Below are 23,374 nucleotides of genomic sequence, written 5' to 3' on the forward strand. Positions count from 1 at the left end.
CTGCTTGTGACATTTATCTCAGATGAGAGCTAAATATCAAGATTAGCTTAAAAATTAAGTCAAATGCACTAAAATATAGAAGCATAGATAAGAAACCACAGAATTTCTGAACTGACGAAGATCTTAACGATAATGTGCCTACAATTTTAAAAGAAAATGAAATCCAAGGATAAGAAAAGACCTTCTAAGTCTTGCATAGCTAGTTGGGGGCATGAAGCTGATGTGGGAACAAACAGAAAGGAGACCGAATGCATTTGGTAAATACCTTAAGAAAGGGGAAGAGAATAAACAAAGTCTTGGCAACATAGGGAACTGGATAGTATTCCACAATAGTCCCATGGGGTAGAATGGTATGTGGAACTCTGCCCAGGAAATACCCTCTCACGTGGCTGTGAGCTGTGAAGTTTATCTGCTGAGATCGTTCCTTCACCACAAGCGATAGCCAACAGGCTTTTCACCATCGCTTTGTGCACGTGGATCTTTCCCTAAATATACTCCATCAGCAGCACCTACACTGGACTACTACAGTCCACATATTTTTATCAACAGAAAATACCAGTCTTTAATCAAATGCACAAATACAATGTTTTAAGTAACGGAGGGTATTGCCTGGTATTTTCTTTTTTTTTTTTTTTTAAATATTTTATTTTATTTATTTGTCAGAGAGAAGGAGAGAGAGAGAGAGCACACAGGCAGGCAGAGGTGGAGAGAGAAGCAGGCTCCCTGCCGAGCAAGGAGACCATGCGGGACTCGATCCCAGGACCCCGGGATCATGACCCGAGCTGAAGGCAGCGGCTTAACCCACTGAGCCACCCAGGCGTCCCGATTGCCTGGTATTTTCTTAATGAGTCAGGAAGCAGAACGGGAAGGAAGGATGTGTCAGGGACAGCACAACCTCCGTGACTAAGGATAAGAAGGGAAAACTTTCTTGCCCTCAAAGTGAAAAAGTCCCTTCTATTTTAAGGAATGCTCTCTTACTTTCATCTCCAAATGAGTAATCAGGGTTAGATAATATTCTCTTGGGACAGCTCCTTTCCAAAGAATAAGCCTTTAATGCATCAGTAAGAAAGGAAAAAGAGATAATCTGACAACTAAGAAGGAAAAACATCCATTTCCAAATGCCCTGTCTGTCCTCTTCTCATCAGTCTACAGAACCCGAACGACTACAGCAGGCAACAAAGATCTTAACTTGTGGGGGTAAAAAGACTCTAGCATGAGTTCTCTAGTCCCAGAGCTTCATATGGCTGCTTTTCTGTAGCTTTTGGCCTCACAAAGCCTCTATTTTTTTCTTAACACGATGTTTCTCAGGAACAGGGAAGTGGACAATATGGTGCTTAGAAAACTTCACCAGCTTTCAGGGTGAAATCATAACTGTGCACTTCAAGTCAAGCTGGATAGAGACATATACGAATAGCTGCTGTTTTATTGCTCATCCATTTAAAATGCAAATGATAATACCAAAAATTACCAAAGTCTACACTCCAGATGTTCTTATTATTCACTACAGCATTTTTTTTTTTTTTTTTGGCTACACTTAGCCTCTCCTACATATTGCTTAATATATTCTACCACATAACCCTCCTTACGAAAACTCCTACTTGTTTCTTAAATAATTTTGTTTTTATATTTAAAGAGTTGGAATCAAAAAATAAACTCTCATTTTCCCAAGTAATGAGGAAAACAGATCTTCATTTCCATATCCCCAAAGTCAACTGTATAGAAACAAACTAACAATAACGTAAAGTGGCAGACAACCTATTTATGAAGCTCCATTGATTGCTCCGTGGAAACAAAAGTGACCTAGTTTCCTCCAGAGCGTGAGAGAAGAGGTCTATGTTAAGACCCTGAAGAGAGGAATGAAAGTTCTTTGATTGGTACCCAATTCCCTGTCATGCGGTTGCTTAATTCAGTCTCCTTGAACCTGGGGGAACACAAACATACACGCACACACATGCACGCACGCACGCACTCTCTTTCTGCGTGAAGGAAAAGCCCAGTTGCTGGCCGCGAATGGTAGGATGCGATTCCAAGCAGAGCAGGAGAGAACAAGTCCCTCCTTCCCCCTCCAGCCTCATGGTCTTCCTCTGGTTCCCCTAACTTGCACAACCTGTGTACCCCTGCATTCGCTATTTAACTTCCTTCATTCTCAATTTCCTTAATCCTCAGTTTCCTTGTCTGCTAAGTGAGACCTCACATTAGTCCTACTTTATGGAGTTTTAAGGAGAAATCAGTGAAATAATACATGCACCGTGGCACATGTAGTGAGCAAATAACTTTCTCTACTGTTAAAATAAGGAACCTAAATGGACAGAGGGAAGTTGGAGTTGTTTGTGTTATAGTTTTTAGTTTTGGGTCATTTTTTCTTTTGAAGAGACACAGTATGTTGCTCCTTTAGTTGGAGTGTGTTCCAGAACAACTTGCTTGCTTTACTTATTTAATTATTTTTAAGATTTTATTTATTTGAGACAGAGAACAAGCAGAGGAAGAGGCAGAGGGAGAGGGAGAAGAAGGCTTCCCGCTGAGCAGGGAGCCTGATGCGGGGGTCAATCCCAGTACTCCAGGATCATGCACTGAGCCAAAGGCAGACGCTTAAGCACCTGAGCCACCCAGGCATGCCAGAGCTTTATTCAACGTAGGGAAAATTGGAAGTGTAAGTCTGGACTCAACTGAGAGGTCAGGGCTAAAGAACCAATAGAATGAAAGTGTACTGAAGCCATTTAACTTTGTCAATAAAAGTTTTTCTAACAACAGCAATGCACAGCCATGAGCAGAGAGAGACGGGTGTACTCAGGGGTCACATGGAAGCTTGTGAATGGACACTAACGTTGTGGTTCTTAAATTCTAGAATCTTCTAGGATCACCTTGAAGACTCATTCAACACAGATTGCTGGATCCCACCATGGAATTTTGATTCAGTAGCCTGGAATGATGTGGCCTGAGAATTTGCTTTTCTACCAAGCTCCCGGGTGATGTGATGCTATTTTTCAGTGACCCCACTTTGGGTATAGCTGCTACAGGGAAGTAGAACAGGGCTGCAATCACTAGTAAGCATTCATACTAGATTTTTAAAAAAGATGGGTAGGAACTTAATTCTTCAGTACCTACTATGTGCCAGCAGTTTCACAGACATTATTTAATTTCATGAGTTTTAACTATCCTAAAAAGTAGGTGTTCTCATTCAATTTTTCAGATGCATAAATTGCAACCGACAGAGATGAGGAGCTTGCCCAAAGTCACACCACTAGTAAGGTAGCATCACTCGTATCCTGATCTAGATCCGTCCCACTCCAAAACCAAATTTTTTTTCCCAATGTGTCATGCTCTCAGCTCTCACTGCAAGTCAGATCAGGAAGGTAATAGGAGGCTTGTTTGATAAGAAGGACCTGCAGCTTCACATGAGGTTTTAAGTACCATCTAGACGGTAACAATTCCCAAGTATCTCTCTCTACACCAGGCCTATCTCCTGAAATCCGGTATGCAGTTGCCTACCCAGCATCGCTAACTTCCTCCTCAGCTGTCCTAAACTGCATTGTTACTATCCCCTTAATGGTGCGTCCCCTTCCGTTTTCTCCTTCCCAGCTAATGATAACTCTATCCTTGCAAAGGCTGAAGGCAAGTCCTGATGGCTGGGTCTTCAAAATAAACCCCAGCCACTTCTCACCACCTCTCCTGCATCCACCGTCATCTCTGGCATTGACTACATCTTCAGTGTTCCACCCTGGCTCCTCTGAAGCTTATTTTCAACTCTGTAGCCAGAGTAATCACTTAAAATCTGAGTCAGGTCATGTCCCTTTCTATTGAAACCGTCCAGTACTCATTTTACTCAAAGTAAAAACCCAAGTCCCCCATGACACTGATCCCATGATGCTCCTCCCACTGCTCACCTTGGCTCACCTCCTATTTCTCTCCCCTCCCCCGTCTCCCCCCCAGTGACAGTGACATACACTGTTTCATGAACACTCCCAGGTGCACTGTTGCAGAGGAACTTGGTATTGGTTCTTCCCACTCTTGGAAGAGTTGGCTCAAATCTAACAGCTAATTCCCTCCCTCCATGTCTTTATTCACATTTCACCTTCTCAGTGTGGCCTCTCACTCCCAGGAAACCTGATCCCCTTACTCTTTTCTTCTGCCTTTTTTTTTTTTAATCTTTTTTCTTCATGACCCTTTTAGGACAATATAATATACCTGCTTGTAATATTTATTATTCATTTTCTATCCAAGCCCCCCCACACACATACACTAAAATGCAAGCTCTGTGAGAACAGGAATCTTTAAGTTTTGTTCACTGATATATCTGACATGTCTAAAACTGTGCTTGTCACATAGTAGCTGCTCAATAAGTATTTTTGGTCTCAATGAGGTCAGAACTGAGTTCAGGACAAACAAGAAAGCAGGGGAGAGATGTAAAGTTAGAACAATGATGTCAAAACTATTTTTGAACTGGAGCTGTTGGTGTTGATGTGGACCCTGGTGCCGAGGCTGTCTAAGCATGACTGTGGTGAGACTGGCAAGAGGGGTAGGGGAAGAGGGAGAGGCTGGAAGGAAGGACAAATAGAAAACTCAAGATTCGAAGCTGAAGAGCTTTTTTTTACCACTGACCTCAGAAAAGAAATAGAGGGCGAGGGAAAAATGGAAAATTATTTTCCCTTTGAAAGTATTCAAAAGGTCATAGTAGCCTTAAAAATATGTATCATGTCTCAAATCAATATTTCTTTACCTTACATATCTACCTAAGAAGAAGAATAAATACAACAAGCTTCTGTCCTAAGAATCCCATCATTTTCCATAGTTTGGGCCTCCGTAATGGTCCTGTGTGAATCAAAGGGCATATATAAGAAGTAGTTCCTAGATAGCAATAGAAAAGACTCTATCTACTCTAAGTAGAATTCTAGGGTCTTAGAATGTCAGAAATTTGGGGTAAACAGTAATAGAAAACACAACCAAGACTGTCTTAATTAAACAAGGTAGTAAAGGAAATTTATTGACTTGGAACATAAAAAAGTCCAGAGTTAAGTTTGTTACAGGTCTGGCTTGATCTAGGCATACACACAATGTTATCAGGAATCTGATTTCCTCCATCAGTAAGCTCCGCTTTCTTCTAACTTGGCATCATTTCCGGGTAAGCTTTCCCCAAATATGGCTTCCAGCAGTTCTAGGCTTACATTTTCTCATATTAGCCACCCCCATAGAAAGAGGCCCCTGGGTGGCCCAGTCAGTTAAGTGTCTTTGCAAAGGCTCAAGGCCTTGATTTCAGTTCAAGTCATGATCTCAGGGTTATGAAATCAAGCCCTGGGAGAGGCTCCATTCTTAGCGCAGAGTCTCCTTAAGATTCCCTCTCTCCCTTCACGGGTCACCTCAGTGGCTCAGTCAATTAAGTACCTGCCTTCAGCTCAGGTCATGATCTCTAGGTCCTGAGACAGAGTTTCATGTCAGGTTTCTGCTCAGTGGGGAATCTGGTTCTCTCTCTCTCCCTCTCCCTCCCTCTGCCCCTCCCCCAACACACACACACGCACACACACACACACACACACACACACACACTCTCTCTCTCTCTCTCTCTAATAAATAAATAAATAAAATCTTTAAAAAAATAAAAAGAATCCCTCTCCAGAAAGAAAGAAGGAAGGAAGGAAGGAAGGAAGGAAAGAAACCTTTTTGATAATCATTCCCAGATAAGATTCAAACCCTTATCTCCTAGGCCTGACTTTTGTCCTCTAGACACAGCACTGTGACCAAGGGATGCTATCCTTTTATTGCCTAGTCTTGGGTCTTAGACATGTCCATTCCTGGAACCAAAAGAGGACAGATCCCACATGGACTAATTACAGAGAAGGATGATTCCCCAGAAGAAAAAACAAGGCCCTTTTATCAGAAAAAGGGGAAATGGATGTTGAGCCGTCTGCAAAAGCATGTTGGTGTTTCTTCAGAGTTTTATAGGAAAGAATCTTAACTGCTTATATAACAATGATCTTAGGAATATGCAAGAACTGAAGGCCAAAACCATTTCTCTTAATTTGGAAAGTCCATACTTTTGCAAGAGTAAGTTATTTTCAGTGACTGCCATGGTTTAGGACAAGTTTATTTGTTGTTTTTTAAATAATCCTAGACATTGCTGAGTCCTGTGTCACCTTCCCCCTTAGCAGATGTCTGTTATTTCCCAGATTCAGTGCTAGACACTAGGTAAATACAGACAGAGGCAAAATGTGCCATCAGGGCCACCATGTTCCTGCCTTTCCCTACCTCCCCCAGGCTGCTATTTCGGGCCCCATCAAAGGGCGGCTTCTTGAATACTCTTTCTCTGGGTTTCCCATCCTGGTCACAGGTTCTCCTGACTGCCTGCCATCCTGTTCACTCTTTTTCTGCCTTCGTGTTGGCAACTGCAGTCATGAAAAGTCTGAAGACGCTTTGTAAGGACTGGGACCATCAGACTACATCGGAAATCTAGAAGCGTTGCCGAAATACCTCTCTCTGACTACTCACACCCTGACCCCACCCACCACATGTCTGGAATCCTAGGAGAAAACCCACAAGTACTAGCTCCCTTGTTTGTTTTGTTTTCTTAAACCAGGCAAACCGTCATGATCCCCTGAGGCAAGGAATCTTTGTGCTTACAAGCAAGAGGAATGATCATCTACTCTGGCCTTGTATTTTCTTAAGTAGGAAAAAAAGACACACAGACAGGTGGTGGGAGCACAGATGACTTCCCCACTGCTGAGAAGGCCCACTTGGTGGTGACCCAGAACCACAGCAGAAACAATGAAGGGGAAAGAAGAAGGGGAATCATCTTTTCCAATCTGATCTCCTGCCCTCAGTTATCCTAAAGCCTTATTTTATTCTTGCATTTCTTCATTTGTTCCTTGAGCAGATATTCATTTAATGCCAGTCATGTGCCAGTGCAAGGAAGGTCAAGTCAAAAAGACTCTGTTGGGGTGTCTGGGTGGCTCAGTGGGTTGAGGCCTCTGCCTTCAGCTCAGGTCATGATCCCACGTCCTGGGATCAAGCCCCACATCAGGCTCCCTGCTCCACGGGAAGCCTGCTTCTCCCTCTCCCACTCCCCCTGCTTGCATTCCCTCTCTCACTGCCTCTCTGTCAAATAAATAAATAAAATATTTAAAAAAAAAAAAAAGACCCTGTTCTTCCTCCCAGATGTTCAGTCTGATGGTGGAGACAGACACACACGTACTAGCACCTGCAAGGTAAGTACAATAATTGAAGAACTGACCAAAGAGCCGAGAGAGGGAAGAAGAGGGGCTCCTAACCCCGCTCAGCGGCAGAGGGAGTGCACGTGGAAGTGAGGTCTCAGGGAAAATTCCCTGGAGGAGGGTCATTGTGCAGGGTGGTAATAGGATTCCATTTTCATTTTTGTTCATTATTCTGGCAGCTGTGCGGAGGGTAGGTTTTAAGAGGACAAGGTAAGTTAGAAAAATACAGATAAGATTGAACTAGAAAAATGGCAGCCAGAGAAGAGATGGAAAACTCCATTCGAGAAATATTTGGAAGGTAAGACCAGAATAACTTGGGAATTGACTGGATGAAGGGTGAACACGGAGATGTGGGTCTATTTACCAGCTAGTGGCAGCAGAAAGCAGAAGGCTAGGTAGTGCCGTTGGCCATCGAAGGCAAGGGGAGGCCAGCAACTGAAGTAGTCTTTCGGGTGGCAAGAATGTGGGTGTTTCCCATGCACACATGGATGCATGTTCAAGCCGCCATGATGGGACCGGCTCAAGAAGGCAACCCATGGGGACAAGGAACTTGAAGAGTTAAGGTCGTAGGACAGAATGCCAAAGGTCAGAGCTGAAGGAGCTGGACCCAGGAGTAAGTAGTAGAATGTAACACCCTCGTCCCTCCCCACTGGAGTACATTCAGAACAGCACAAAAGCGTTAAGATAGAACAATAGGGGCACAAGTCACAAAAGACTCCTGCTTCTCTTCCTTTAACTGGAAGGCTGAGAAAGGCTGAGGAAGAGAGTGCACACAATCTCTCTCTCAAAAATAAATAAAATCTTATTTATTTATTTATTTATTTGACAGACAGAGATCACAAGTAGGCAGAGATGCGGCAGAGAGAGAGGAGGAAGCAGAGAGCCCGATGTGGGGCTCGATTCCAGGACCCTGGGATCATGACCCCAGCCGAAGGCAGAGGCTTTAACCCTCTGAGCCACCCAGGCGCTCCAAAATAAATAAAATCTTAAAAGAGAGAGAGACCCCAGAGAGCCCTAGCCCCTTCCACCTGTGAGGATACAACAAGAAAGTAGCAGCTATGAACCAGCATGACGGCCCTTACCAGTGAAGGCTACAATGATCTCAAATTTCCCAGCCTCCAGAGCTCTGAAAAATAAATTTCTGGTTCTTTTATAAGCCACCCCAAACGGTATTTTGTTGTAACATCCTGAATGGACTAAGACAGTCAAGGTTAAGAAGGATGTTTAGAGAAAAATCAAGCCAACTCCTTATTGCCCTGTTGCTCCTGACTTTGGTCCACTGCGTTCATCCCATTCTTAAAAACACATCCACTAATATCTTAGTGCTCCATAGTAAGGACGCAAGGACCATCGTTAATGAAAATAGCTGTGTATCTATGACATCAAGTCATCATGCTAATGACAATTTACTGTGGCTAACTGTCAGATCTAGTTAGATCAACATCATTTTTACCTCCTCAGTGACTGAGGAGTTTGTCTAAGAGTAAAAGTGGCATCAGCTCTGGCTGTTTGCTTTCGCTGACATTCAGTTCAGTCTTCAGTTTCCTGGTAGAACTGCCTAATCTCCTCCTTCATCTTGCAAGGGTTAGTTCAAGTAGATACAATCGTTTACAAATGCAATTAATATGGCACAAGTAGCCTAGAACACATCGATCACAGAGCTCGGAAATGTTCGAGTACGGGGTGGTGCCAAGGTCAACCCTCCCCACGGCTCACCACACGTAGTGGAGCTCCCACCATCACCTCGAGACGCCTCCAAGGCCATAGCACACACCACCTCCCATTCACTCGAGGCACCCGTGTCAATATGCATATTCATTACTACTAAAGCTTAATGTCAGATGAGAAAAAAAAACAAACCAGGAGCTCTGACATGTTTTGCACACTGCCCAGGGAGTCATCGATCACACTGCCCTGGGAATGTGCCTGCGCCTGAAGACCACTGTTGGGTCCAGCCTCTGCTGCACACACCCACCCACCCACCATCGGTCAGCTCAGGCCTGGGCGGCCCACGAGGACAGCCTTCCCTTCACACTGTGCCTTCAGTGTCCCACCGCTCCTTAGGTCTTCAGAAACCCCTGGATGTCCTGAGGGAGACCAATGGAAGATGGTTCCCCCTTTTAACCTCAAACACAACATCCAGATTCCTTTCTCCGGCAGTAGCAATGAGGAGTGAGAGAGGAGTACAAATGATCTCTCGATGAAGTAAGGGCCAGAGAGCAGGGCTAACCTCTGAGCTGGCATATGTGACATGCAGAGGAAGCCGTCTAGAAGGACTGGTCTTGGGGAGGGTCCAGGGCACCGAGCCGAGTCAAGGCTCTAGTGCCTAGAAAGGATTGTTATTTATCAAGCGGTAAGGCAGCGCCTGGGTGGCTTGGTCAGTTAAGCGTTGGATTCTTGATTTGGGCTCGGGTCATGATCTCAGTCAGGGTTGTGAGATGGAGCCCCTGCACTGGGCTCCATGCTGGGTGTGGAGTCTGTTTAAGAGTCCTTCTCTCCCTTTGCCCCTCCCCACTCCCGCTCTTTAATTAAAAAAAAAAAGGAAGAAGAGGACGAAAGTAACAGGGTTCTTGTTAGTTTGTATATTACAGGACTTGGTGCAGTGGCAACACCATCTCCTTGAGACCCTAGGCTCTTCCAGCTTTCCTACTGACTTTTGACCCCAGAACCTAAAGTTTTCTGGTATGTCCTGTTTTACCCTTAAAAAACCCACCATCTTTCTGTCCTTTTTCAAGTTACCTTTTTGCTGAACACTTGGAAACACTTTACACACCTCAGCGGACCTTCAAATTCTCCCGGCTTCCCTCTTCCCCATCCAGCCATCCCTGTGGTTGTTTTTGTAGTTCTCACAGGGAAACATCTGGGTTCATATATATGCCTGTATGTATTTTTCGATGGGTATATGATATTTTGGATTACAGTATACATACTTAATGATCTTTCATTTGCTTGTGTCATAAAGCTCACTCATACGTTTCTGTATACATGTGTCAAAAAATATTGTTGGGGATGCCTGGCTGGCTCAATCTGTAGATCTCAGGTTGTGAGAGGTTTAGGGTTTGTTTTTGTTTTTGTTTTATTTTGACACAGAGAGAATGAGAGCACAGTAGGGGGAGCAGTAAGCAGAGAGGAGGGGGAAGCAGGCTCCCCACTGAGCAGGGAGCTGGATTCAGGGCTCCATCCCAGAACCCTGGGACCATGACTGGAACCAAAGGCACCACTGAACCAACTGAGCCACCCAGGTGCCCCTCAGGTTGTGAACTGGACCTCCACTTTGGGGGTAGGGTTTTCTTAAATAAATTAAATGGAATTTAAAAAAAGAGTTGTAGAATAAAGAGTAATCAGCAAAAGAATGAAAAGTTTTTAAAAAGCAATAAATAATACCTTTAGAGATAACAAATTATTGGCTTATTTTTAGAAATTAGAAAGAAGTAAGAAGGGAAGAGACAATGAGTAATTTTGACAAACTTCATCACATTATCATATGCAAAATGTTGTATGAATTTTAATCTATCTCTCCCTTAACCCAATTTAGGTAACAAATGCTATTTCCATTTTGGTGCTAGCAGTGAAATGAAGATGAAATGACACTCTACACTGGGTATTATATAAGACTGATGAATCACTGACTTCTACCTAAGAAACCAATAATACATTATATGTTAATTAATTGAATTTAAATTTTAAAATGGAAAAAAAAAGAAATGTTCTATGGGTAAATACATATTCCTATGGAATATATGTATTCTCTATTTAGCTATGCATTTACTATATATGTAAAATATATAGAGAATATATATAGAATATGTATATATATATAGAATACATATGCTATATTTAGCTGTAGAAAAATGTATCAAATCCACACCTTCATTCTTACAATCCTATCCCATTCTTGCCAACATCCCTCCCCCTCACACACATACTGAATTAATTGTCGCCAACTGTATTCAAGTAAGAAGTTTCATAGACTACTCAGGGTGGCAGAATTTGCTAGTTAGACACTTAATATTTGTCCTATTGATGTTGGTAAAAATTTTCTCCAGATGCACCATGTGAGCTGCTACTTAATTGTCATCCTCTATCTAACAACTAAACCAAGGATTATTTTAAAATCTGAAATAAAATATGTTTTTTATATTGTTTTTGTTTTTTAATATGAACTAAAAAATTGAACTAACAAATTCAAGTTGCCGTATCTATCTACGCACACATCACAAGTGCTATTAGTTTCTACAATTTCTTTCCGGAATAGTATTTTAAGCAATGATCTTTGGTGTAGTCAATTCTTTCACATTCATCAATTTCTTTTTGTTAAGAAAAGCAAAAGAATGAGAGGTTAAAAATATTACTTCTGGATTATTTTAACCAAAGAAAATACATGAAGAACAGAAATTCTTTTAGAGACAGGAAATGCTATGTTACCTGAGCTTCCAGAACCCTTTTCTCCTTCATATGATTATTCATTTAGTCAAGTTAAAGGGCTACAAAACTCACTGAGCTTTCAAACTCCTTTACCATTTAAAAGGAGCCATGTAGTGTATGCTGGGGGGCGGGGAGTGGGGTGGTGGAGGGGGTTGTGGGATCAGGCTGAAGCCAGTCTCCAGCTGACACCACATCCGTGCTTAGCTTCTTTCCTTACTCTCTCCAGCTTCCGTGCTCCTGTTCTTCCGGGAACATTTCCCCAATAAATCATTCAAACAAGAATCCCCACCCCAGGCTCTGATTCTAACCAACCTGACTTAAGGCAAGTCCTAAGAAATAAATTTCTCAAAAAGAGCCATTACTGTCTGGGTCATTTGTGTTAAATTTCAGAAACAAATGCTATACTGCTCAGTACTCTTCTTTTTTTTTTTTTTTTTTTTTTGCATATTCAATTTACAACTCTGTCAAATCATTTTTATTGAGATATAACTGGCATACAACATTATAATAGTTGCAGGTGTACAACATTAATGATTCAGTATTCATAGTTATGGGAAATCATGGCCACAGGAAGTCTAGTTAACATCCATCACTATAGTTAAAAGGTTTTTTTTTTCCTTATGATGAGAATTTGTAGATCTCCTTTCTTAGCAGCTTTAAAATATACAGTACTATATTATTAACTATAGTTACAATATTATATGTGACATCCTCATTACTCGGCCAGTATTTTGTATAAAATATATGCATACTTATTTATTTTTTTATAATTTTTAAATTTTTTTTGTAAACATATAATGTATTATTAGCCCCAGGGGTACAGGTCTGTGAATCGCCAGGTTTACACACTTCACAGCACTCACCATAGCACATACCCTCCCCAATGTCCATAATGTATACTTATTTAATAGCTAAAATATTATTTAATACCTATACTATTATTCAATATCTAAGACGTCAAAGAATCTTAGTGCAACAATGACCTTCTCTAGAAACCTCTCACTCTTTTTTTTAAGCAGCAAACACTTTCACTCATGCATTTAGGAGTGGGCAAGGTAGAAAGGATGCACCAAATAAAAATATTCTGCTTTGGGGGCGCCTGGGTGGCTCAGTGGGTTAAAGCCTCTGCCTTCGGCTCAGGTCATGATCTCAAGGTCCTGGGATCTGAGCCCCGCATCGCGCTCTCCGCTCAGCGGGGAGCCTGCTTCCTCCTCTCTCTGCCTGCCTCTCTGCCTACTTGTACTCGGTCAAATAAATAAAATCTTAAAAAAAAAAATTCTGCTTTGAGTGGCAGTTAGACTGCATGCAAGAGCAAGAATTCAGTTGCTAACAGAGGATCAAAATACATCTCCACAAAATGTTTAGACAATAGTAGTTTCCAAGGCTGTCAGAGGCTTCTAGCTAAATGCTAGCTGTACAGAACATTTAAAAGTAGTTATGGTATCTGGCCAAGCCAGAGAAAACAGGATGATAATTAATCACCTCAAACCTGGACTGAATTCTCAATGCTGCTTTAATGGCTCAACCCTCCTCTGAGCTATCAAAGTCCTTTTACAGAAGGAAAGAAATATGTGTAGCCAACTCTCAGTTTTCAGCCTTAATGGAAGGACTATTCATTCCACAAATATTTACTGAGCTCTTGCCGTGTGCATAACACTTTGTCAGGTACCGTTTAGAACCAAGAGAAGTAAATAGGCTGGGAAGATGCCAGAGGTAAGCACAAAACCAAGAAACTGCATTTGACTTTGGAAAGTCATGCTATGGGTGACCCCAAACCATATGTCTCTGAAAGCACATCTACCTTCTCTGTGTTCCCTACTGCTCCCTTCTTGATTCTCTTTCCTATTACACATTATTTTGTATTTGTTTTACCTTCTCTCTGCCAAATTATAGAGGGATGCTGTTTGCTAGAAGTGTATGGCTGCCCAAACTCCTGCATCTCCTTTCATTCTATGCTTCTTCTCCATGACACATCCAGCTACCATCCTAGGGACAAGAGTTAGTAAATGGGAAGTAAGCTATTGGGTCTAAGAACACAGCCTGAACTGCCTAGCCAGGGATGAAGAAGGCGTGACAGTTTTGATTCAGTATAAATCATCCACCTGCAAGAAAGCCAAATGCTTCTTTTAACATTCCTGAACTTGGCAACTGTCAAAGGTGCCTCTAGTTCATTGGCAGAATGAATAAGCCTAAGTAATGACCCCTTACAGTCGCCTAGTGTTATAGAGTTTATAAAATTCTTCCAGGTCCATTACTCCGTTTAATCTTCACAACAACCTTGTGAAGTTAGTCCACTATATCAGAAACGACTGAAGTTCACAAAGGTTAAGTGGCTTTTCCTAAGTCACATTGTTGTGAGAGAAAAGCCAGGGCTCCAACTGAGTCATTCAGCTCCAAGCCTTTCTGCTCCTCCAGCATTACCTCCCTTAGCTTTGTGAGAGCCCTAGAGTCCTTAAGGTGTTTTTCCCAACTATTTGCCCTCCCACTTCTCAACTCCAGCCACTACAAAATCAGCAATATAATCATCCTTCAGAGAAGCTAGTGTTGGGAATATTACAATGCTCCACCTTCTGCACCACCCAATTCTTTAGAAGATTAGACAGATAATATATGGACCATTGCTGTGGGAACAGTGATTGCATTAACTCCGTCCTTTTTCTCTCCACTTGGCAGGTAATGATGCTGCAAGACACAAAATTTGACTGACCAATACAGTCTGTAGGAAATATAAGACTCGAGATAGAGAAAACTGACGCAAAGCACATCTTGCTAGGATTCATATACCGTTTTGTTTTGTTTTAAACACTCTAGTACACTGTGAGAGGGCAGAAAGAACTCACAGGATGAAACCTGTCTGGGTCTCTGAGTGGGTACCTTCTTTTGGTAGCTGTTCTATGACTTAACTGTTTTCTCATATATATAATGAAGGGGAGGGAGGTTAATGTTCTCAGCTTGGTCCAGTCATTGGAATCACCTAGGCATATTTGTTTTAGGACAATAGCTTAAACCATTCATCATTCATAGTCGAGAGTGAGCACAGGCAGACAGAGTGGCAGGCAGAGACAGACAGAGAAGCAGGCTCCCCGCCGAGCACGGAGCCCGATGTGGGACTCGATCCCAGCACGCTGGGATCATGACCTGAGCCGAAGGCAGCCGCTTAACCAACTGAGCCACCCAAGCGTCCCCTCGTATTATTCCTTGATGACCAAGGCTTTAATCTATCGCTACTGATACCCATTGCCTAAAACCATTAAATCATCAGGAGTTACAAACTGATGATATTCTAATTCTAATATTCCTTCTAACATTATTCAAAAAGGTGAAAAAAATAGAAGCACACACATGAGAAATTATGTGTATAACAACGACCAAGCAAAAATATTAGTACTCAATTCTTTTTCCAGTTTACAACCTCTTCTAAGTTAGGAGGTGACAAACATTTTCTGTAAAGGGCCAGATGGCAAATATTTTAGGCTTTATGGGGCTACACAGTCTCTGTAGCAATGGCTCAGCTCCGCCACTGTAGCATGAAAGCAGCTGTAGATAATACGCAAATAAATAGGTGTAGTTTACTGTATTCTAATAAAATTCTATTAACAAAAACAGGTGGCAGACTGTATTTAACCTGAGAACTGTAATTTGCTGACCCCTGTGATAAGCCGTAGCCTTTGCATTTTGGGACACAATTTTTATTTTCAAGTTTTTCTGATTGGCAATTTTTTTCTTTTATTTTTTAATTTTTATTGTGTTCTGTTAGTCACCATAAAATACATCATTAGGTTTTGATGCAGTGTTCCAACATTCATTATTTATTATATTCGAAACTTACAATAGTATAATGACTTCTCAGTGTCCATCACCTGGCTTCAACAGTTGTCATCTTAGGACTATTCTTGTTTCATGTAACTCTTGATCTACATCCCTTCTCTGAAATATTTTAAAATAAAATTTTTAATTTTATTTTATTTATCATTTCATCCAAAATTCATCATTATTTTATTTATTTATCATTTCATCCATAAGCATTACAATAACTCTAAAAATACATCTACAACATAATTATCACACCTAACAAAATTTAAGTGTGGGACCAAATCAAGAGCCTAATAAGATCCATTTTCAACTGATTGATTTATCTCTCAAGTGTCTTTCACTCCAGGGATTTTCCCTTTTTTCCCCCTTTCAATGTATTTGATGAAGAAACTAGATTATTTGACCTATAAATGTTCCCACAGTCTGGATTAAAAAAAAAAATTGTTGTTGTTTTTAAAGATTTTCTTTATTTATTTGTCAGAGAGAGAGAGCACAGGCTCGCACACACATGTGTATCAGTACAAGCAGGGGGAGTGGCAGACAGAGAAAGAAGCAGGCTCCCTGCTGAGCAAGGAGCCAATGTGGGACTCCATCCCAGGACCCTGCAGTAGTGACTTGAGCTGAAGGCAGACGCTTAACCGACTAAGACACGCAGGGGTCCCTCACAATCTGGATTTTCATTATTGAGTCCTAGTAGTGTCATTTAGCATGCTCCTCTGTCCTCTATATCTCCTATAAATTGAAAGCGAGATGGGGTGGCTGGGTGACTCAGTCGTTAAGCATCTGCCTTCATCTCAGGTCATGATCCCAGGGTCCTGAGATCCAGCCCTGCATCAAGCTCCTTGCTGGGCAAGAAGCCTGCTTCTCTCTCTCCCACTCCCCCTGCTTATGTTCCCTCTCTCACTGTGTCTCTCTCTGTCAAATAAATAAATAAAATATTTTAAAAATTTTTGAAAGCGAGATAATGGAAACTTGGTAAGATTCCAGTTTAAGTTTTTGGTGAGAACACTTTATACATGGTGTTGTGTACCTTTACCAGGAGGCCCATTTTGTGTGACTCACGACAACTGATGATCATGGCCTTGATCCACTGATTCATTAGAATTTGCAAAATGATGATATTTTAACCATTCTTTCTTTACCTACTAGCTGCGATCTTCTGTAAAGAAAAATTTTTCCTAAATAGCTATTTAATTTTCCTATTAGCATTGGTAAATGAGAAGCAAGATGAGTGTGTGATTTTCCCCTTAATTTGGCAGGTTTTTTTTTAAGATTTTATTTATTTATTTGACAGAGAGAGAGATCACAAGTAGGCAGAGAGGCAGGCAGAGAGAAAGGGGGAAGCAGGGTTCCCACTGAGCAGAGAGCCCAATGCGGGGCTCGATCCCAGGACCCTGAGACCAAGACCTGAGCCGAAAGCAGAGGCTTAACCCACTGAGCCACCCAGGTGCCCCATTTTGGCAGATTTTAAAATAATGAATTATTTCTCTAACATCCTCCAAATATGACCAATGATTTTTTTTTTTTTTTTAATGGGCAGCTCCTTAAAGTACAGATGTCCAGATCCTACCACAGATCTGTGGAACCAGAGTCTCCAGGGGTAAGACCTGGCTTCTGCATACTTAAGTCTTCCTGAATGATTCTGAAACATTGTCTACAGCCCATCCATTGAGAATATCTGGACCAGATGACCCCATGACCCCTAAAGTCCATCCCAGCACTACCATGCTACAGGATTATAATATACATTAATTATAGATTGCTTACATCTCTATTCCTTGTTCTCCTGTAACGTGGTTGGCGAAATTATGCCCACCAGGTATTCAGTGAACATCCAGACATTCTCGATAGCTTGGCAGCTAGTTCCTTCATATAGCTGCACAGTTGGTCAGGAATACTTTAATTTTCCACCCAAAGGGTAGAGATTGGCACCTTCAGAGCTACAGAGTGTTCAGAATGTCCCTGATGTTCTTTGGTATTCCATTTCCACACTCCCAGAGATGACAGGCACATAAATTAATGTCTTTAATTCACTCACAGTGCTGACTCTTCTTGCAATGAGGTATCCATGAAGGCAACACACAGGGGCAAGATTCAGGAGCCAAGCCAATAAACCATAAGACCCTTTAGTTATCTGCCTATCAAAACATAAGACATTGTGTTGGGTGGGCAAAAATTCATTCAAATCTTGCCTCTCTCCCCATGGGACTCATGGCAAGTTACCTAGTCTCTTGCGCCTTGGACTCATTGTCTTTAGAATGGGGAGAACACTAACTATCTCACTGAGTCACTCTGAGGACTAAGTGAGTTTCATACACATAAAATGCTTAAAATGCACTTAGATTGCTAACCACTATTATTAATTACAGCCAGGAATGTCCCCTGTGTGGTGACTCAAAATCAATAACAGGATGGATAAATACGAACTTACCACAAATTGCAGCTTTCAAGAAAACTTGACAAATGTTTTAAAGCCTATGAGATCAAGAATAGAGTAGAACATAATTCCCCTTTTCACATTATAAGAATGGTCATATGAATACTGTCAGCTGGAAGGAAGAAGGTCACAGGATCCACAAATCTTAGTGAAAATTGGTTTGAATCACTATCGTTCCCCTAATTCCACAGTTTATGGGAGTTCCAGCGCCCGTCCTACCTCAAGAATACATTTCACAATTTCATGAGACCACCTTAGACTCGAGCCTCTTGTCTTTGAAGCATATTCCCTATACCATGTCATATTGAGCTACGCAAGAAATATAGCCCTTTCTTCCATTTTTATTTATTCCTACAGAGCATTCACGAAATTAATGGGTTTTGCTGGTGATCCGGGGGGAAGATGAAAGAGAGGTTTACTTTACATCAGTGAAAACCACCTCCCTGGCCAATAGATACAGTCATCCTCAACTACCCTGTGACTCAGTCCTGTCCAATAGAACTTTCTATGATGATGGAAATGCCCTACTTCTGCAATATCTCGACAGTCATTACCAGCCACATGTGGCTTTTGAACTCTTGAAATGTGGCCAGTATGACTGAGAAATTGAATTTTGGATTTATTTAATTTTAATGTCTTTAAATATAAATAGGTCTATGTGGCTAGTGGCTACCATATTTATAACACAGCTCTAGTTCCTTCCTTGCAGACTCATGAGCTTTTCACCCCAGAGAGTTCCAGACTCTCTCCATCTTTCTCACTCTTCTCACCATCTTCTCAGAACTTCCCTAATTCATGGCAAGCAATTGGTCCTTCAGCCACGATGCTGCAGCATCTGCTGTACCCACTGAGAGTCATGTCTTTGGATCTCTACTTATTATGTGACTCTTGGCAAGCAAGTTAATCTCTTCGAACCTGAGATTCATGGCCTCTAAAATGGGGTAATAGTAGTTACCATCTCACTGAGTTAAACTGGGAATTGAATAAGCCAATACATATAAAGTGGAATATATATCCCAAATGGGCTTAGTTAGTGAAGGTCATCCTAAAGGAAGCCATTTTTAGGGGCACCTGGGTGGCTTAGTTAAGCATCTGCCTTCCACTTGGGTCATGATCTCAGGGTCCTAGGAAGAGACCCTGCATGGGGATCCCAGCTCAATGGGGAGTCTGCATCTCCCTTTACCCTCCCCCGTTCATGCGCTTTCTCTCTCTCTCTCTCTCTCTCGTTCATTCTCTTTCTCAAATAAAGAAATAAACTATTAGGGGCGCCTGGGTGGCTTAGTGGGTTAAGCCTCTGCCTTCGGCTCAGGTCGTGATCTCAGGGTCCTGGAATCAAGCCCTGCATCAGGCTCTCTGCACAGCAGAGGAGCCTGCTTCCTCCTCTCTCTCTGCCTGCTTCTCTGCCTACTTGTGCTCTCTCTCTTTCTCTGTTGAATAAATAAATAAAATCTTTTTAAAAAAAGAAATATTTTTAAAAATTGGGGTTCCTAAAAGGAATCCTGATGATGAGTGTAAGAGCTAAAATTTGGGGGGGCAACTGAGTGTCTGCCTTCCAGGTCATGATTCCAGGGTCGTGGGATCCAACCCTGCATCGGGCTCCCTGCTCAGCAGGAAGCCTGCTTCTCCCTCTCCCACTCCCCCTGCTTGTGTTCCCTCTCTCACTGTGCCTCTCTCTATCAAATAAATAAATAGAATCCTTTAAAAAAAAAAGAAAATTAATATTCAGTTCCTCAGTTGCCCTTCGTCCCATTTCAGGTACTGGATAGCCCCATGTGGCCAGTGACTATCATATTGAACATGCAAGATACAGAAAAATTCTACTGGACAGCAGCAGAACATCATGATTATCTCCTAGTACCTAAACTCAAGAGAGAGAAATATCCATGAAAGGTTAGAAAACCAGTTACCCTGGGAATACTGATCAATAGCAGATACATCATGTTCATCAGTTTCACTCCCTCATTCTTGCCAGCCAATCTGTATTCCCACATTGCATTTTCCCTTCTATTCCTTGCTCTCCCATCATAGCAGTGCTAATGAAATGTATTTAATAAATATCAATGAAATATTGTAGACTCAATTTCCAATGTTATCAAGAATATTTTCTTCAGAATGTATTTTCTTCCAAAGCTTCACAGCAGATGAGATTATGTCTTTCTTTTTATTAATACTAGGTCATATCTGGCAAAACACCAGGCATAATCCTATTCATTTTCTGCAGCCACAGCATAGCTAGGCACAATAGATAATTTAATGAACATTTTTTATTTAGTCCTGTTTGCCCACAGGTTAACAGAGCCCGACATAAGATGGTGAAGGAAGGAGGGGATCCAGAACGTGTGACCAGTATGTGTGCCCACAGTGTTCAGATCCATATACATCTTTTGTTATTAATGGTAGATGACAGAAGCTTGTCTGGACAGTTAATGAACATTCGCCCTTTAAGCTGCTATTCTTTTGGTCATCTGCTCCAAAGGGAAATGTTGTCATTAGTACATGATGGAAACTTTCTTCCAACATACAGAAACTTATCCTTAGAGCACATGGTATTGTTCTGGATGTTTTTGTGAGTATTGAGTGCCAGAAAGCTCCTCTTTTAATCTTTGGGAGAGTATAAGTAAATGTACTTGGTAGAGAAATAACATGGCCGATTGTCCTGAAAAAACAACAACAACAACAACAACAACAAAACATAGTTAGTACTTGTTTTCATTAGAAGAAAACAGAAACAAGTAAATAAAGTGTTTTAATATACTATAAAAATTAATAATTAAAGTGAAAACAGGGGCGCCTGGGTGGCTCAGTGGATTAAGCCGCTGCCTTCGGCTCAGGTCATGATCCCAGGGTCCTGGGATGGAGCCCCGCGTCGGGCTCTCTGCTCCGCAGGGAGCCTGCTTCCTCCTCTCTCTCTGCCTGCCTCTCTGCCTAGTTGTGATCTCTCTGTCAAATAAATAAATAAAATCTTTAAAGTGAAAACAAATGACTATTGATCTTCAAAAATGAAATTTAGCTGCACATTTTGGGTGTTTTATGGGCAAATGGGAAGGTATCCACATGCAAACCCAGGTGGTTTGAGTCAGATTCTGTCAATCCTTACAAACTATGTGGCCTTGGCCTCAGGCAAGCTGCTTCTCTGAGCCTTTTGTTTTCAGACACCTCCACAGGTTAGAGTTCCTACACCCACCCTCCCAACTCTAGGTTGAAGAATATCTTGGGTCAGTTTCTCCAGGAGACAGACTCAGAGAGAGATTTATTGGCAAGAGTTTTCTGGAAGAATGCCCTTCAGAATACCGGGGTGGGGTGGGGGTGGCTAAAAAAGCAAGGCTGGGCAGAAGGAGAAATCGGGTTACAACGAATAGCAAGTCTTCAGTTGATGCCACGGAAGCTCTAGAGTTGGGATAACACTTCAAATTGTCCCAGATAGAGACAAGGGGGCCTGGACTTGAACTTCACATTGAACAGCCATGCTATGAGGGCTGCCCTTTGGTTAATGGCAATTCACAGAGAAGGATGTCAACTGCCAATGTTCCCAGGAGCTGGGGGAATGAGTGCCTAGGTCCTGAAGGAGAGATTTGGACAGCATCGACTATAAAGAAGGAAGCCGGGGCGCCTGAGTGGGTCAGTGGTTTAAGCCTCTGCCTTCGGCTCAGGTCATGATCTCAGGGTCCTGGGATCGGGCCCCGCATCAGGCTCTCTGCTCAGTGAGGAGGCTGTTTCTCCCTCTCTCTCTGCCTGCCTCTCTGCCTACTTGTGACTTCTCTCTCTGTCAAATAAATAAATAAAATATTAAAAAAAAAAAAAAAGAAGGAAGCCCATCTCATTTCCTTCCTGGGGGTAGTACCCATTTTGTTCAGGTGTGTGGGCTGGACTCTGTGACCCAGGCAAGGCAGTCACAAGCACCCACAATGAACTGCCTGTTTTAGAAAGAGTTCCCTAGAAACAGACCCTGAGATTAAGATTCATGTTAAAGTGGGGCGCCTGGGTGGCTCAGTGGTTTAAGCCACTGCCTGCAGCTCAGGTCATGATCTCAGGATCCTGGGATGGAGTCCTGCATCGGGCTCTCTGCTCTGCAGGGAGCCTGCTTCCCTCTCACTCTCTCTGCCTGCCTCTCTGCCTACTTGTGATCTCTTTCTGTCAAATAAATAAATAAATAATCTTTAAAAAAAAAAAAAAGATTCATGTTAAAGTGATTGGTTACGAAACATTCCCAGAACAAGCCAGCAGAGAGGTGAAACCAGAGAAGAAAGAAGGCCAGCAAGGTTATCAAGCAAAATTCTACAGTTGGTCACTGGCTCGATTCTACAGGGAAGCTCTGGCAATAGTATTTGTCCTTCTTCAGAGCTATCCCCATTAGGGGGCCAGAGAGTAGCATATTATACCCTTGCACCTATTAACCTTTGGTTAAGGACATGTCTGGGAGAACTTAAATTCCTAGGTACCCCCACCCCCCAAGTATAGACAAATTGGATTCCAGACACTTGGGGGCAACCCTTCAACAAAGACACAGACCCTGGGAATGAAAGCATGCAGGTAGCCTGTGTGCATTAACATGGCAAAGGGGTTGGAGATGGACAATTCTCAGCCAAAAACCAGAGTACATCTTTCTTTTTTTTTTTAAAAAAGATTTTATTTATTTATTTGACAGACAGAGATTACAAGTAGGCAGAGAGGCAGGCAGAGAGAGAGAGGAGGAAGCAGGTTCCCTGCCGAGCAGAGAGCCCAATGTGGGACTCGATCCCAGGACCCTGAGATCATGACCCGAGCCGAAGGCAGAGGCTTAACCCACTGAGCCACCCAGGTGCCCCTGAGTACATCTTTCTTAATTCCACATGTGGAATTACACGGGCAACAGCTGAGATCAATTGTTCCGCTTCTTTGTAACTATCTATGCTCCAAAGTAAAAGAGGAGATAATCAAATTTGTTAATCACTCCTTTTTTTTTTTTTAGCATAATAACACATTCTCCTATAAGCAAATGCTTACAAAAGAACACACACGTTTACATTTATCCCAAGGACAAGCAGTAACTGTTAGATCAAGGCAACCCTGATGGAAATTAACAAAATACAGCATCATTGTCATGACCAGAACTAATCTTGGATTCATCCCACAGTTTTTCACAATACATCATCTTCATATCCAAGTAGGTTTTTGAAATAGAATGCTTTTAAACCCATATATGATGCTATTGGAGAATTTATCCTAAATCACATATGCTTATTTACATAATACTAGGAAAGTTTCTTTCTAGTTTAATCTGTGAACAATAACTTTCTGAATTGTTTTAAAAATAATTTTAAAGAGCTTTTTGCAATGATATTCCATACATACAAGTATTTATGAGATCATATTCCCTATAGTAATCATTACAGCTGTGTTAAATTTCTTTGCCTCCTGTTAAAACTTGTAACCTGTTTCATCAGTTGACTTCTATTAACAACTAAGACTCATATTAAGGAGGGTCATTTCAGGCTAATTCCTCATTCCCAAGTAACAC

This window comes from Meles meles, chromosome 4 (genome assembly GCF_922984935.1).
Source record: "Meles meles chromosome 4, mMelMel3.1 paternal haplotype, whole genome shotgun sequence".
NCBI classification, from domain to species: domain Eukaryota; kingdom Metazoa; phylum Chordata; class Mammalia; order Carnivora; family Mustelidae; genus Meles; species Meles meles.